Genomic DNA, 14,752 nt, shown 5'->3' with positions numbered 1-14,752 from the left:
CTCTGGTTTGAATTTTGACAGAATTATGCCCCTTTTTAACTTAGAATTTTTAGTTGAAGTTTTTGATAAAGTCAAATATCTCTGTTACTATCAAAGCTTTTGACTTGAAACTTAAAATACTTATTTACTATCAAAGTCTACACCAGCAGAAACAATCCACATAACTCTGGTTTGAATTTTGACAGAATTATGCCCCTTTTAACTTAGACTTTTTTGTTAAATTTTTTGATAAAGTCAAATATCTCTGTTACTATTAAAGCTTTTGACTTGAAACTCAAAATAGTTATTTACTATCAAAGTCTACACTAGGAGACACAATTCTCATAACTATAATTTGAATTTTAACAGATTTATGCCCCTTTTTAACTTGGATTTTTTTTTTACTGGCAAAGCTCAAATTCAGAGTCAAGCACTGAGAAAAGTCGAGCGCGCTGTCTTACGGACAGCTCTTGTTTGTTGGGGTCCGCCTTTTCTGGTAAACCATAAGAGCTACAGCTTTGAAACTTTGCGCACTTGTTTGTCATCATTAGGTGACTGTGTAGGCCAAGAACCACAGCTGTGATATGCATTTTGTCAAAATTATGGCCCTTTTTGTAATTTCTTAGTTAAAATTTTTGTTTAAAACTGTACTAACTACAGCTTTGAATCTTTGCACACTTGTTTATCATCATTAGGTGACCGTGTGTAGGCCAAGAATCATAACATAACTCTGATATGCATTTTATCAGAATTATGGCCCTTTTTGTACTTCAAAAAATTTGAGTTTCTTGGTTAAAACTTTTATTTAGGTCCACCTTTTCTTAAAACTATACGAGCTACAGCTTTGAATATTTGCACATTTGTTTATCATCATTAGGTGACCGTGTGTACATACAGATCATGGACTAAGGTATTGTCAGATCTGGAGTATAAATGGTGTGTATGTTTTCATATTTTCTTTGTCTGGAATATCTAAGGTACCCCTAGAATTAATATAGGTTTCTGTTTTTACACATAAGTTTCAGTTTTTTTCCTAAATACTAAAATGGGTAGCCACGGAAACATACGTCTAGGCAATGAAATAAATGGATGGCAGCTGTTCAGGTGTAAAATGTTATATATTTTGGAAAATACAGGGAGTGTACATATATGTTTACTTTTTATCCCTCAACGAAAGTCGGAGGGATATAGTTTTGGCGTTGTCCTTCCGTCCGTCCGTCCGGAGCCATATCTAGGAAATGGTTGGGACTATTTATATAAAACTTTATATACATGTTTACCACTATGATTTTTTGCGGCCAGCCAAGTTTCAGTCAGATTGCCTAAGTAACACCAGAGTTATGGCCCTTAAAAGTTTCTAGTGTTAACTATATAGGGTACTATAAATATGGCAATTTCTGCATCTTAACTTTTGATAAATTTGACCTAGAACTATGAAACTTAAACAGAATTTAGATCACCATAATGTGGTTGTGTACACACAATTTCATTCTGATTTATTCTGTAAATTAAGAGTTATTGCCCTTTAATTGTATAAAAATCCACATATTTGTACATAACAAACTTATCACCATTTGGCAGAATTTCATTAAATTTCTTTCATTCTTTTCCATGAACATTACATGGTCACCCCCTTACCTTGATCACTCCCCCCCCCCCACACACACAAACAAATCATTCCTTATTTTAGATTTTTTCAAACAAACTTATGTACATGTTCCCCACTTTGGGGTTATGGGGCCCATCAAGTTTCAGTCAGATTGCCCAAGTAACACCAGAGTTATGGCCCTTAGAAGGTTCTAGAGTTGACTATATATTATAGGGTACTATAGATATGGCAATTTCTGCATCATAACTTTTGATATATTTGGCCTTGAACTATGAAACTTAAACAGACTTTAGAGCACTATAATGTAGTTGTGCACACACAATTTCGCATTTCTTTTTTTTCGGATTTCTTTTGTAACTTCAGAGTTATTACCCTTTAATTGTCTTCCAGGCTAAGGAATAGTCATGTTAGTATAAAAATGCAGCATTTGAGCCTGACTAGGTCAAAAGGGACTGTTACAAGAAAATGTTTATCCTGATGATATTTAATGTGTATGTGCTTTATGTCAAAACGTGATCATATCATTTTGATCAATGGTACTCAGGTGAGCGATACAGGGCCATCGTGGCCCTCTTGTTATTTTCTGTGGCAACAAATTTGATATATTTGTTTCTCTTTTTACACATGCCTCCCTGTTTCTATACATTTAACAGGGTTACTGTGAACACTTACCACCACATCTTGGCAATGGTATGTATGGATGACCGACGTTTAGATGTTCAAAGTTTTTGCAACGATTTTGGAGCATATAGGGTGTGTATGTTTACTTTTTCTTACATGTGGCAACACTTTGGTATATTTGTTTCTCTTTTCACACATGCCTCTCTATATGTATACACGCAACAGGGTCACCATGGGAACGTACCGCCACAAAATACATATAGACAATGACTGACGTTCAGATGAGCAGATTTTAGAGCATATATGGTTAGTACATGTATGTCTACATTTCCTTTTATGTGGCGACGATTTGATACATTTGTTTTTGTTTTTACACATGCCTTTCTGTATTTATACATTCAACTTTAACAGGGTTACCATGGAAACGTACATCAATACCTAGGCAATGGTATATTGGATGGGCAACGTTCAGATGTACAAAGTCATACAGCAGATTTTAGAGCACTAACTTCTACATCTAGGCAAAGGTATAAATGGATGACGACGTCCAAACCCACAAACAGCAGTGAGAGAAATCCTGCAACCGATAACGATCACGTGACAAACGCTTAGCTTTAAATTGTCTAAGCTTTGCTAGGACCCGTAAATGAATTCAGGCAAAACGTGAATATTAACAAACACTCAGTCTACCTTGCATGTGTTTTGCTGCGTAATTCTTGGTGTTCGGTGTTTGCTGTTTTGTCAGGGACTTGTTTGGCTATTTGATGGTGTTTGTGGTGGTTTTGGTGTTTGTTGTGGTGTTTGTAGTGGTGTTTTGGTGTTTGTTGTGTTGTTGGTGTCTTCCATGTGGTCTTCTCGGTTGTATTCGATCATGTTTGTGTTGTTTTGTTAAAATGGGCGTTTGGTGCGAATTGTATGTCGCATTTAGTTCTTCATCGTTCATTCCGTTACAAGGTGAATTTCTTTTTGCCACTAGCAGTACATTATAAATAGATTTATTCATGTACACAAAAAGCATACCAGTCGTTTCACCCCCTGGATGTTTCACCCCTAGTTGTTTCACCTCCCAAAACCCTAGTTGTTTCACCCGCCCCCCCCCCCCCTGTGAATATGAAAAGTATGATTGATTTAAGTTAAAGTTTCAGTTTAAATTATCTAAAAAGAGGTTTAATCTTTAAAAGAATGACTTTAAACATGCAATTGAGATATATAATATTAATAATGTTAGTTGATGTATGGTGAATAAGCCTTTGTAGACAATACAGCAGCTTTTTTGTTGTTGTTGTTGTTTTTAATGAGTCAATAGCTATTCTGTTAAATTATAAACTTAAATATTTTGTGTTTTCAAAATACCAACAATTAAAATCAGCAACACATAAATATAATTAATGGCATAATTTAATCATAAAAAGATATATTTGATTGATGTAAACATGTATGAATAAACACTTTATCACACCTTATTACAAATAAGGATGTTAAATTACATGTGTGCATATTCAAAGGACTAATTTAATCCAATTATCACATATCATGATTAAAGGGTTAGTTTGCTGCAAGTTGTTTGATGTGTAATTCCAACAAATGAAAATATGAAAACTGCAAATGTCTTTTTTAGTTTAAGCAATTAATTACATTAATTACCCTTATTCCACTTAAAATTATGGTAACTATATTGTTTCATTTGTCCTTCTCCTGGACCGCCGAGACGTTCACGTCGTGGAGAGGGAACATATGTCGCTAACTAGGTCAACATGTATATTGTCACGTATATTTGTCATACGGCCTAGTTAGCGACACATGACTGACATCGGCGGTAGTGGCCTTAGAAAGGGAACAACAATCAATCCATGTGCAGCTGATCATCTGACGTGGTGTTGGACCTCTCGCTGGGAACCGGGGTGTTGAGACTGTGGACACTCCCCTGAATTGACACCGGAGTAACACCTTTGGTATCACCAACCGGACTTGTCAACGATGGGATGAAGACTTCTAGATGTCAACGCTTCGGGCAAGACAGTTTCTCGGGGAGATGAACAACGCTATGACACGCTGCTGAAAACTGATGGCTCGGGGTCCCATGACACCCTCCAGACTCGACACCGGATTTCCATCCCTGAGGGTTTTTTTACTGGAAAGTGTTTAACCTCAGCTGGATGTTGACGACGGGATGAAGACATGTACGACGCCGGGACATCGGGGATTCGAGCATATTGGTCAGCTACAGATGGATGGACCAGACGTTTTATTTATATTTAGTAACCAGAAGGCGTAGTACATCACCACTTAAGCTAGAAGACGGAACTGGAGTCAATATAATAACGTTAGAAACTAGAAGACGGAGTACATCAACTAAGTTAGAAGATAAACATAGTCAACATAATGACGTCATCAAAAGTCGGACCATCAAGGCTGCCGTGAGATGACTGGAGAAGATAACAACATTAGACGACCATAACATTAGAAGATAACAACGTTAGAAATTAATAATGTTAGACGTAACCTTAGATGAACATAATGATGTTAGACGAATGCTCGCCCATATGGGAATACCCGGTGGCGAGGATAAATAAACGGAATTACACACACACACGTTTCATTTGAACCATAACTTCTGTTAACGTCATTGAAGTAACGTCATAATCAGATAAATCTGGATATTTAGTTTTTAACTTTATATTTGAATTAATATTAAATAATGCTGCTCGTTCTCTGCCGTGTACTTTCTGTCACAGTCCTGTGCATGCCCAGCATCTTGATGTATCATGTGACATCTGTGAACATTGGCAGCGCTTTAAGTGTTGAACCACTGGTAATTATATTAATTATCATTTTATTGGTTTTTAAATAACTTTTGTTATCAAATTTTTCCAGAAATTAAAAAAGTTAAATTCAACAAAAATACAGAGCAGACCATGTTGTTTATTTTCAACAAGATATTTCACAATAGATCATGAAGTTAGGAAAAATACTAACCTATCATATAAAATATTAATCACCACATTTTTTTGTTTCTTGATTAGTATACAATAAGTTATTTGATTTTTTTTTTTAATAGTGCATACGAATGAAAAAAATATTTTGGTTATTTTCACATTTTGTTCGTTACAGGTATCACACCTGCTGATTACAAAAAAGCCGTAGATGACAGGGACCTTCGGTTTATTTGCGCGAAACAAGAAGATCTGAAGCTGAGATATTTGAGTACTAGGAGGATTACTCAGCAAAGCAGATATCCGCTACCTCCTTGCTGAGAAGAATTAGCAGAGTGTATGGTCCTGCAGAGTGAACATGAAAAAAACTACATGTCAGTGATTATGTGTGTAGATGAAAGTTGTCATATTTGTTAAAATGTTTATGTGATATTAAATATAAGTCTTTTTTTAGCTCACCTGTCACAAAGTGACAAGGTGAGCTTTTGTGATCGCGCGGTGTCAGTCGTCCGTGCGTGCGTGCGTGCATCCGTCCGTAAACTTTTGCTTGTGACCACTCTACGGGTCACATTTTTCATGGGATCTTTATGAAAGTTGGTCAGAATGTTTATCTTGATGATATCTAGGTCAAGTTCGAAACTGGGTCACGTGCCATCAAAAACTAGGTCAGTAGGTCTAAAAATAGAAAAACCTTGTGACCTCTCTAGAGGCCATATATTTCACAAGATCTTCATGAAAATTGGTCAGAATGTTCACCTTGATGATATCTAGGTCAAGTTCGAAACTGGGTCATGTGCCATCAAAAACTAGGTCAGTAGGTCTAAAAATAGAAAAACCTTGTGACCTCTCTAGAGGCCATATATTTCATAAGATCTTCATGAAAATTGATCAGAACGTTCACCTTGATGATATCTAGGTCAAGTTCGAAACTGGGTCACGTGTTATCAAAAACTAGGTCAGTAGGTCAAATAATAGAAAAACCTTGTGACCTCTCTAAAGGCCATATTTTTCATGGGATCTGTATGAAAGTTGGTCTGAATGTTCATCTTAATGATATCTAGGTCAAGTTCGAAACTGGGTCACGTGCGGTCAAAAACTAGGTCAGTAGGTCTAAAAATAGAAAAACCCTGTGACATCACTAGAGGCCATATATTTCATGAGATCTTCATGAAAATTGGTCAGAATGTTCATCTTGATGATATCTAGGTCAAGTTCTAAAGTGGGTCACGTGCCAACAAAAACTAGGTCAGTAGGTCAAATAAATTGAAAAACCTTGTGACCTCTCTTAGAGGCCATATTTTTCATGGGATCTGTATGAAAGTTGGTCTGAATGTTCATCTTGATGATATCTAGGTCAAGTTCAAAAGTGGGTCACGTGCCGTCAAAAACTAGGTCAGTAGGTCAAATAATAGAAAAACCTTGTGACCTCTCTAAAGGCCATATTTTTCATGGGATCTGTATGAAAATTGGTCTGAATGTTCATCTTGATGATATCTAGGTCAAGTTCGAAACAGGATCATGTGCGGTCAAAAACTAGGTCAGTAGGTCTAAAAATAGAAAAACCTTGTGACCTCTCTAGAGGCCATACTTGTGAATGGATCTCCATAAAATCTGGTCAGAATGTTCACCTTGGTGATATCTAGGTCAAGTTTGAAACTGGGTCATGTGCCTTCAAAAACTAGGTCAGTAGGTTAAATAATAAAAAAACCTTGTGACCTCTCTAGAGGCCATACTTTTCATGGGATCTGTATGAAAGTTGGTCTGAATGTTCATCTTGATGATATCTAGGTTGAATTTGAAACTGGGTCAACTGCGGTCAAAAACTAGGTCAGTAGGTCTAAAATTATTAAAATCTTTTGACCTCTCTAGAGGCCATATTTTTCAATGGCTCTTCATGAAAATTGATCTGAATGTTCACCTTGATGATATCTAGGTCAAGTTCGAAACTGGGTCACGTGCGGTCAAAAACTAGGCCAGTAGGTATAGGAATAGAAAAACCTTGTGACCTCTCTAGAGGCCATATTTTTCATGAGATCTTCATGAAAATTAGTGAGAATGTTCACCTTGATGATATCTAGGTAAAGTTCAAAAGAGGGTCACGTACCTTCGAAAATTAGGTCAATAGGTCAAATAATAGAAAAACCTTGTGACCTCTCTAGAGACCATATTTTTCAATGGATCTTCATGAAAATTGGTCAGAATTTTTATCTTGATAATATCTAGGTCAGGTTCAAAACTGGGTCACATGAGCTCAAAAACTAGGTCACTATGTCAAATAATAGAAAAAACGACGTCATACTCAAAACTGGGTCATGTGGGAAGAGGTGAGCGATTCAGGACCATCATGGTCCTCTTGTTTTCAAATGTGCTTAAATATGTGTCAATGATGATTTCATAAGGACTAAGTTCACTGTGATTATATGTGTAAAGTGGTAATACTTGTTAAGATATTTATGTTATATTAAATTATAAAGTTGTTTTTTTCAAATGTGCATATTTTTTAAAGAAAAGAGTTTAATAATGTATAATATAATAAAATATATGAAAATACAAGTGTTTCCTTGTTTAATTCAATAATGAATCAAGAATGACCCTTTCTGTCTTTAGTTACACTTTGTCTGGAATGTAGAATGTGTATCAAGTGTCAGCTGCCAATCAGTGACACATTAATTTCACAGGAATTTCAAAAATGAATTGACATAGAATTTCACAGGAATTCACACCTCCCTGAGTAGCCACTCCCCAACCCAACTAGCAAAACCTTGCCATTTAATCTTTAACATCCATTGAAATAAGGTATTTTTGGATTGTTATTGCGTTTATTGTGCAAATACAATCTCACAGCGTATCTGAACCAGTTCAAAGCAGATGGTACTTTTCCACCAAAGATCACTTGGAAAAAATTGTGTTATCGAGCTGTATACGCATACGAACAGTCGTCTTGGTGTGCTAGAATGGACTCGTCCGAAGACTTTGACAACTTCAAACGTTGTCATCCGAACCTTAGTATGTCAAGCATTTGGACTGTTGCTAAATTACGTCCAGCTAGTCTCTCCTTGATGAAATTTCTTGCTTGTATCTGTTGTAAGCTACCAACAGACCAACCGGAAGATTGTTTCCGCTGTTTCCGGAAGAGCAAAAATGAAACAGTGCACTTATTGTTTGAGTGTCCCTGTACTGACGGTGAAAGACTGCTAAATACGTTCCTTACCAATGTCAGATCATTGAGTATTACCCTCAGTCAAATGTTAAGTCGAATTTCAACTCATGAACTCATTGACTATATGCTTGGTAAAATTGACGAAAACTTAACTGAAGTGTTAACTGTCGATCTGTACCCAACATTCTTGATTCTATGTGCTGAACTTCTAAAACAAGTGCACAAATAGTAGGGACTATATAATATCATGCACTTGTATGACTGTCTCATGAATGTAATTTAGGTGGCTGAGATTTCAACCCAATTCATGTACAATATTAAGACTCAATTAACATAGTTTCGTTTTCGTTTTCGAAGAAACTGAGTTTAAAGTCATAGGCAGTACCTGTTATTATGTGTTTTGTTACAATCGTACATTCTTATTTTGTAACTGTGCATATTTTCTGTTTGTTTATCACATGTAAATTGACGTGTATTATTTTGCTATTTGCTTCACATGTATTTTGCTATGTACATCTTCAGAAAATGGAGGCAATAAAGATATATATATATTGATATAACTAATTAATTTTTCACTGATTTTTTTTCAATTTGGCTCAAAGTTACTTACACATCTTGCCTAAAATAAACATTCAAGCAAATTAATTTATTGAATTATTTGCAAATTTAACTATAATCTGCAACAACTTTTTTAAATACTACAGAATTTTTATTAAAAACTTAATCAAAATTATTTTGTAATTCAAGAGGTATAATAAATTTTCTAAGTCTCTAAATTACGTAGTTTATTTTATTGAAATAAATAACACATTTTTACTGATTCTTTTTTTCAGTTTGACTCAAAGTTATCTACACATTTTTCCTAAAATAAACATTCAAGCAATTCATTTTATTGAATAATTTACATATTTACAAGAAGGAATATTATAATTTTACTTTTTTTCGTATTTTTGTGAGTTTTTCTAAAAAAGAAAATACTAAAATTATTTTGATTTATTCAGGAATTAAAAATATATGTACAAAAATTAATATATTTAATTCAGTAGATCTATAAACTGCAAAAACTTTTTTTTATTAGTCTACAGAATTATTCTTAAAAACTTAATCAACATCATTTTTTATTTCCAAATAATAATCAAAGTTGCTGAATATGTTGATTAAGTATGTGCTAAAGTTCTGCTGTTATGCTTCTTTGATTGAGACTGCTCAACACCAACCATTAATCAACGATCAATCAAGTATAACAATAGATCATTTAACACCTATTTAATCACTATAAATAATCAGGGGGTGAAACATCTAGGGGTGAAACAACCAGGAGGTGAAAAATCTAGGGGAGAAACATCTAGGAGGTGAAACGTCTTGATACCCACAAAAACTGCTTTGTGATTAATTTGTTTTACGTTTCCCATCAGTTTTAGATAGCTGCAAAGACATGTCATGAAATTTGCAGACGACAGATATTGGGTGCAGGCGAGATCTGGGTTGAACGCATGAAAGCTGCAAGGACATGCCATGAAATATGCAGACGACAGACATGCGGTGCAGACGAGATCTGGGTTGAACGCGCGAAATTTTGTTTTATTTCTGCATTTTACGCTTTTTGTTTTGTATTTCTTTTTTTCTACTAGAATGCTGGGGTATGTGTACTTGAAGAAAAAAAGACGCAGACGGACAGGACATGGAGATGCAGACCAAGCAAAATGTGCGTTTCTCTTTATGATGAACAGGTATGTATATTGCTACTTATGTTATCCTTTTTTGTATGCATTTTATCAACTTTTTGTCTGATGTTTACAAGCACGTGTGAATATATCATGTTGTAGACAATGCAATGGTTTAGTGGATGGTGCAGCTCTGGTACATGATATTGACTACAAGCACGTGCGTGGATGTCATGTTGTAGATTTCACAGTGGTTAAGTCGGTGCTGCAACTTGATCCTTTTTCTAAGGTATGTAATTTTTCTGACAGGTACAATTAGATAATTTCGTTTGATAGCTTTTTTTGCAGTTTATATTTTCTGGTTATCGTATGGATGTACATGGTTTTAATTTTTTTATTTTTAACTCATTAATTGTTAGATAATGACTACCATTATTCAGTTAAGCAGTGCATAACTTTAAACCTTTAGAAAGCAAAGAACTATTTTTCTCGTAATTCTGGAGCGTAGGAATGTGCATTCAACTTATGGCTATGGTGAAAGAAAAGCTCGAAGTATCGGACAAGAAACTCAAAACTATTCGATAAGAAACTCAGGCTATCAGACGAGGAACCCGAACTGTCCGACAAGAAGCAGTTTCCTGTACCATACACGTAAGGACTTGCTTATAATTTATATTGCACTTTGAATAGAGGTCGGTAAGTCAGTTTAATTACACCAAATAGGTTTTCATGATTGGTGTAATTGTACGTCGGGCTCATTGCTGTGCTGCGGTCTAAACAGGCAAGCGTTTGCCAACACATAAGCCGGAGACGTGGTTCGAATTCATGATTTTTAGTGTGTGAGTTTGAAACCCATTTTCTTCTTTAAAACGTATCAAAGCTTTTATAACAAACTTTTGTTTTCTGTCAGTAAAAAGAAAACGAGGATATAACTATCTTTCCATATGTGACTTTTTTGTAAGTGTTGGTTTCTGAAAAACAGTGTGGCTGTTTATTTTATTGTATTAACAGGAAGAAAAATTTAGTTGATGGAACTACGGTTGTCGTGGAATTGCCTTGCTGGTACTAAAAAGATGCCGATAACCAGAGGGGCACTGGTAACCAATCGATGTCGCTTATCAGAGGTGTTCTGGGTCCCTTATGTCAACATAGTAATCAACTGTTCTCGACAAGGTAGGCTACTAAATCGCTTTAGAATTGCTATTTACGCGCTTGTATTACGTCTGTGGTTTCTGACTTATCTGAAACAATGTTAAATGTGACAGGCACAGCAAAAAGCTATTGTTGACATCTGGTTCTGTGACATAACTTCCCTTTTTTCCTGAGCATATTGAGAGATTTGTCAAGTTATGTATTCGCTGGTAGTTATTTAAATTTTACAAAATAACAATTTTGGTAACTAAACTTAAGGATTATATATCCATCTGTAATAAGAGGATTTATAACATGACAGTTAGTTGCCAATTGTATCTAGCAGACGACACTTGCTGCTTCTACCAGATGAAGCCAGTGGCGGAAGAAGGGACCCGATGCCTGGAATAACTTTGCAGTATAAAATTTTGGTAAAATATTTGAATTTGTTTGTCGTCATACTTTCCAATGTAAAACTTTCATAAAATAATTTAACTTTTATATTGTCGTCATTATGTACACTGATACTGGCTGGTATAACTTGCAGACCCTAAAGGTGATGCATTTATGATGCGTTTGTTTTGGAAATGAAAAAAAAATACCAACCTTAAACTGAAGAGTGTATAACTTTGCAAATCACGGATCGACTGTTTCACAAGATTAACTGACTTGAAAAATAATTATTGGCATATACTGTCATTTCTAATAGTGCAATAAAACTTATAAATGTAGGACTTATAGGTTATTAGATTTGTATCGAGAAATATGCATGAGGTATGCAGCGGAATTATTGCACACTTTAGGGCGCAATTATTTCGCGAAAGAACGAGTGCATATTATCGATGCAAATCCAATAATCTCTATATTACATACGCATCAAAAGTAATAATAGTTATATAAACGATATGAATTAGTTTTTAACATGAGCAAAATTAATCTTATCGTCGTTAAAGACATTTCAAATGCGACGACATACATAAAAATTCCATCACAAATGATGCCACACATTCGACGTGAAATGTGAAAATATTGACGTTTTTTAACGGAGTTTATAACTGAGTATGTAACTGAGTATGTAATAAAAATATTTCAGCACTGTTTGAATGGTCAAGATAGAGTGGTTTTAGTGGAATACAGCCTTTCATGGACATATCGTCTGTATTTGCCCTGTTCTGCTGATGGTAGAGAGCTCTTCCACACCTCGTGCACAGATCAGAATCCGCGAGGTAGGCGACGAATTCATTCAGGTAAAGAGAAATGATACTTCATAACGTTTTTTCGGCGATGCCGTCTAAATTCGTTTTCGTTACCTATGCCATGTGACTTCAGTTTGCAAATCAAACTACTTGACAAGTCGAAAGATTTCCTGCGGCCAGAAGTTATACAAACCAGAAATTGTTATGGATGTATATATGTGTGACCACTCAGCCTTAAAAGTAACTTATGGATGAATAACGTTCTTGTTTTTTTCGTTTTATTACACCATTACGCTTTAATGTAGGAAATATTACTCAATTCTACATGATTTATAAGTAGATCAATGAAATATGTATTTCAAAAAGTCACTTGAAATCACCCAGTCCCCATGTACTTGTTGTATTCCAATATACCTGCGGCCTCGGGTAATAACGCATTATAGATAATTTATCAAAATGGAAGATTTATGCAACGCTCTGCCTGATTGGACGAGAGTGTCAATTTCTTTCACTCTGTTGATTGTGCTACACTGAGTGAAATGTAGACAAAGCGTTTATCCTAAACGACGCTGTTCACAGTTTTAAAGCTAATTTTGGCTCAGTATATTTAGCAAGAATATTGATATATCTCAAAATGATAAGTAAGTTTAATAAATATGATAAAAACCTGTTCAAATACCAACATATATCAAATTAAAGAAAGAGCTGAATACGGTCTGCGTATCACATGAATAAGGGTGTGATAAGAGTCTTTTATGTAGAGAAGTGCTTTTTAAAAGATTTTCCTTGTTACGATTGTCGTCTATATATGAAAAGGTTTCTTGCTTTTGTGACTTATTCAGATTGCATATTAAAATGAGTACTTGTCTGCTTTGATATATTTGTTATAAATTATTTAACTGATTTATTATATATGAATATTTTTTTTTAGTGTGGTATGCAAATATTGAACTCAGTTGAAATCTGTTTTATTATATATATGCTATATAATGACTGAATCTCATTACTCTGAAATGAAGGTAAGCTGCATACAGTTTATCTATGTGATATGACTACGGTCAAACTTTGCTTATGAAACAGAAATATTGAAATAATTACAATTGTATGTTTTGCTTGACCTTCACTTTTTTATAAATGTGATGTCATTGTCCAAAGATTCATGAATAGCGAATATGCATTTGTTAAAGCGGGATCAGTTGGCTTATTTTAGAAATAAATAAAATAAAAATAATAAATAAAAAAATCCTTTAATTGATTTTTTCTCATGTATTCTAATCAAACTTGATTTGTAGCATCTTTATTAGGCCCGCAGAAGGTACGCTGCATACAGTTGATCTATGTGATATGACGACGGTCAAACTTTGCTTATGAAACAGAAATAATTACAATTGTATGTTTTGCTTGACCTTCACTTTTTTATAGGTGTGACGTCATTGTCATGTATTCTAATCAAACTTGATTTGTAGCATCTTTATTAGGCCCGCAGCCAACTTTGTTCAGCTGGGACATTTAACCCCTTTTAGGGGCTGCTAGAGCTAAAACTAGAAATGCCTTTATACAGCGTCTCATGAACAGCTTGGTGGATCTTTGTCATACTTGGTCTGGAGCATCATTATAAGATCCTCTTCCAAATTTATTTATATAGGAACTTTGGCCCTATTTGGGACCACTATAGCTAAAAGTAGATATGCCTTTCTTCGCATTAACCACTAAAATGTAATGGATTTTTATCAAACTCAATGTGTGACAATATCGTAAGGTCTCCTGCTATTTTGTTACAAATGGGGATAGGGACCAATTTAGCTAAAAATATAAACATGTTTAATGACCTCTTCTCATGAACTGCTTCATGAATCTTCATCAAACTACTGCTGTAATTATTCGTCTAAGGATAAACGAAACAAAATTGCAACCCTACGAAACCTTTGCGAAAAATTAAAAGAGAACCATTTAAATTGTTAAAGTGCGGTGTTTAGTTTTGCAATTTGAAAAATGTTAGATGAAAGATGAATGTTAGATGAAAAATTCATAAACTTCTTTCCTTATTACAATTTGCCGACCATCATTTTTAAAGATATTTCTTGTTTCTATTTGTTTGAAAGTTATTTTATCTGCTTTGTATGCAGATGATGAAATTAGGTTCCATAAACATGGCATTGCGGAAAACAATTTTTCTGGCATGTATGTACTTTATGAATTATTTTGCCACATAAATTCGTGACATGGTGTGCTCACCCGGCCAAAATGGTAGATCATGGACTCCTTGTTTTGAGTCGCTGATTCAAATCCCGATTTGACAGAACTTTGACCGCAGTTTTTGATGAGGTGCGGATACTAGTTAGAAACCAGCTACCAAAATCATGAAAATAAACATGATTTCAAAAACTACTTTCTATGAATCTGTTAAATGAATTCTGTTTCAACTAAATGTATTTAAAATTAGCGAGCAAGTCTCTCTG

The 14,752-nt window shown here is 34.8% G+C and overlaps 1 long non-coding RNA gene across 8 annotated transcripts in view; it reads left to right on the top strand.

Annotated features, from left to right (window-relative positions):
* Window positions 1–14,752, top strand: part of LOC123554334 (uncharacterized) — a 39,132-nt gene that overhangs the window by 6,733 nt on the left and 17,647 nt on the right. For 3 of the 8 annotated variants that reach the window (XR_008367200.1, XR_008367199.1, XR_008367203.1), the window contains 7 exons: window positions 857–2,341; window positions 9,934–10,032; window positions 10,129–10,255; window positions 10,475–10,617; window positions 10,978–11,139; window positions 11,441–11,528; window positions 12,191–12,344. This is a non-coding gene — a long non-coding RNA (uncharacterized LOC123554334). Of the gene's footprint in view, window positions 1–856; window positions 2,342–9,933; window positions 10,033–10,128; window positions 10,256–10,474; window positions 10,618–10,977; window positions 11,140–11,419; window positions 11,529–12,190; window positions 12,345–14,752 lie in introns of all 8 variants that reach the window. The other 5 variants (XR_006687000.2, XR_008367201.1, XR_008367205.1 and 2 more) reach the window with 5 other exon arrangements.

Source organism: Mercenaria mercenaria, chromosome 15 (genome assembly GCF_021730395.1).
Source record: "Mercenaria mercenaria strain notata chromosome 15, MADL_Memer_1, whole genome shotgun sequence".
Classification (NCBI taxonomy): domain Eukaryota; kingdom Metazoa; phylum Mollusca; class Bivalvia; order Venerida; family Veneridae; genus Mercenaria; species Mercenaria mercenaria.
This window is presented reverse-complemented; position numbering and strand designations above follow the sequence as displayed.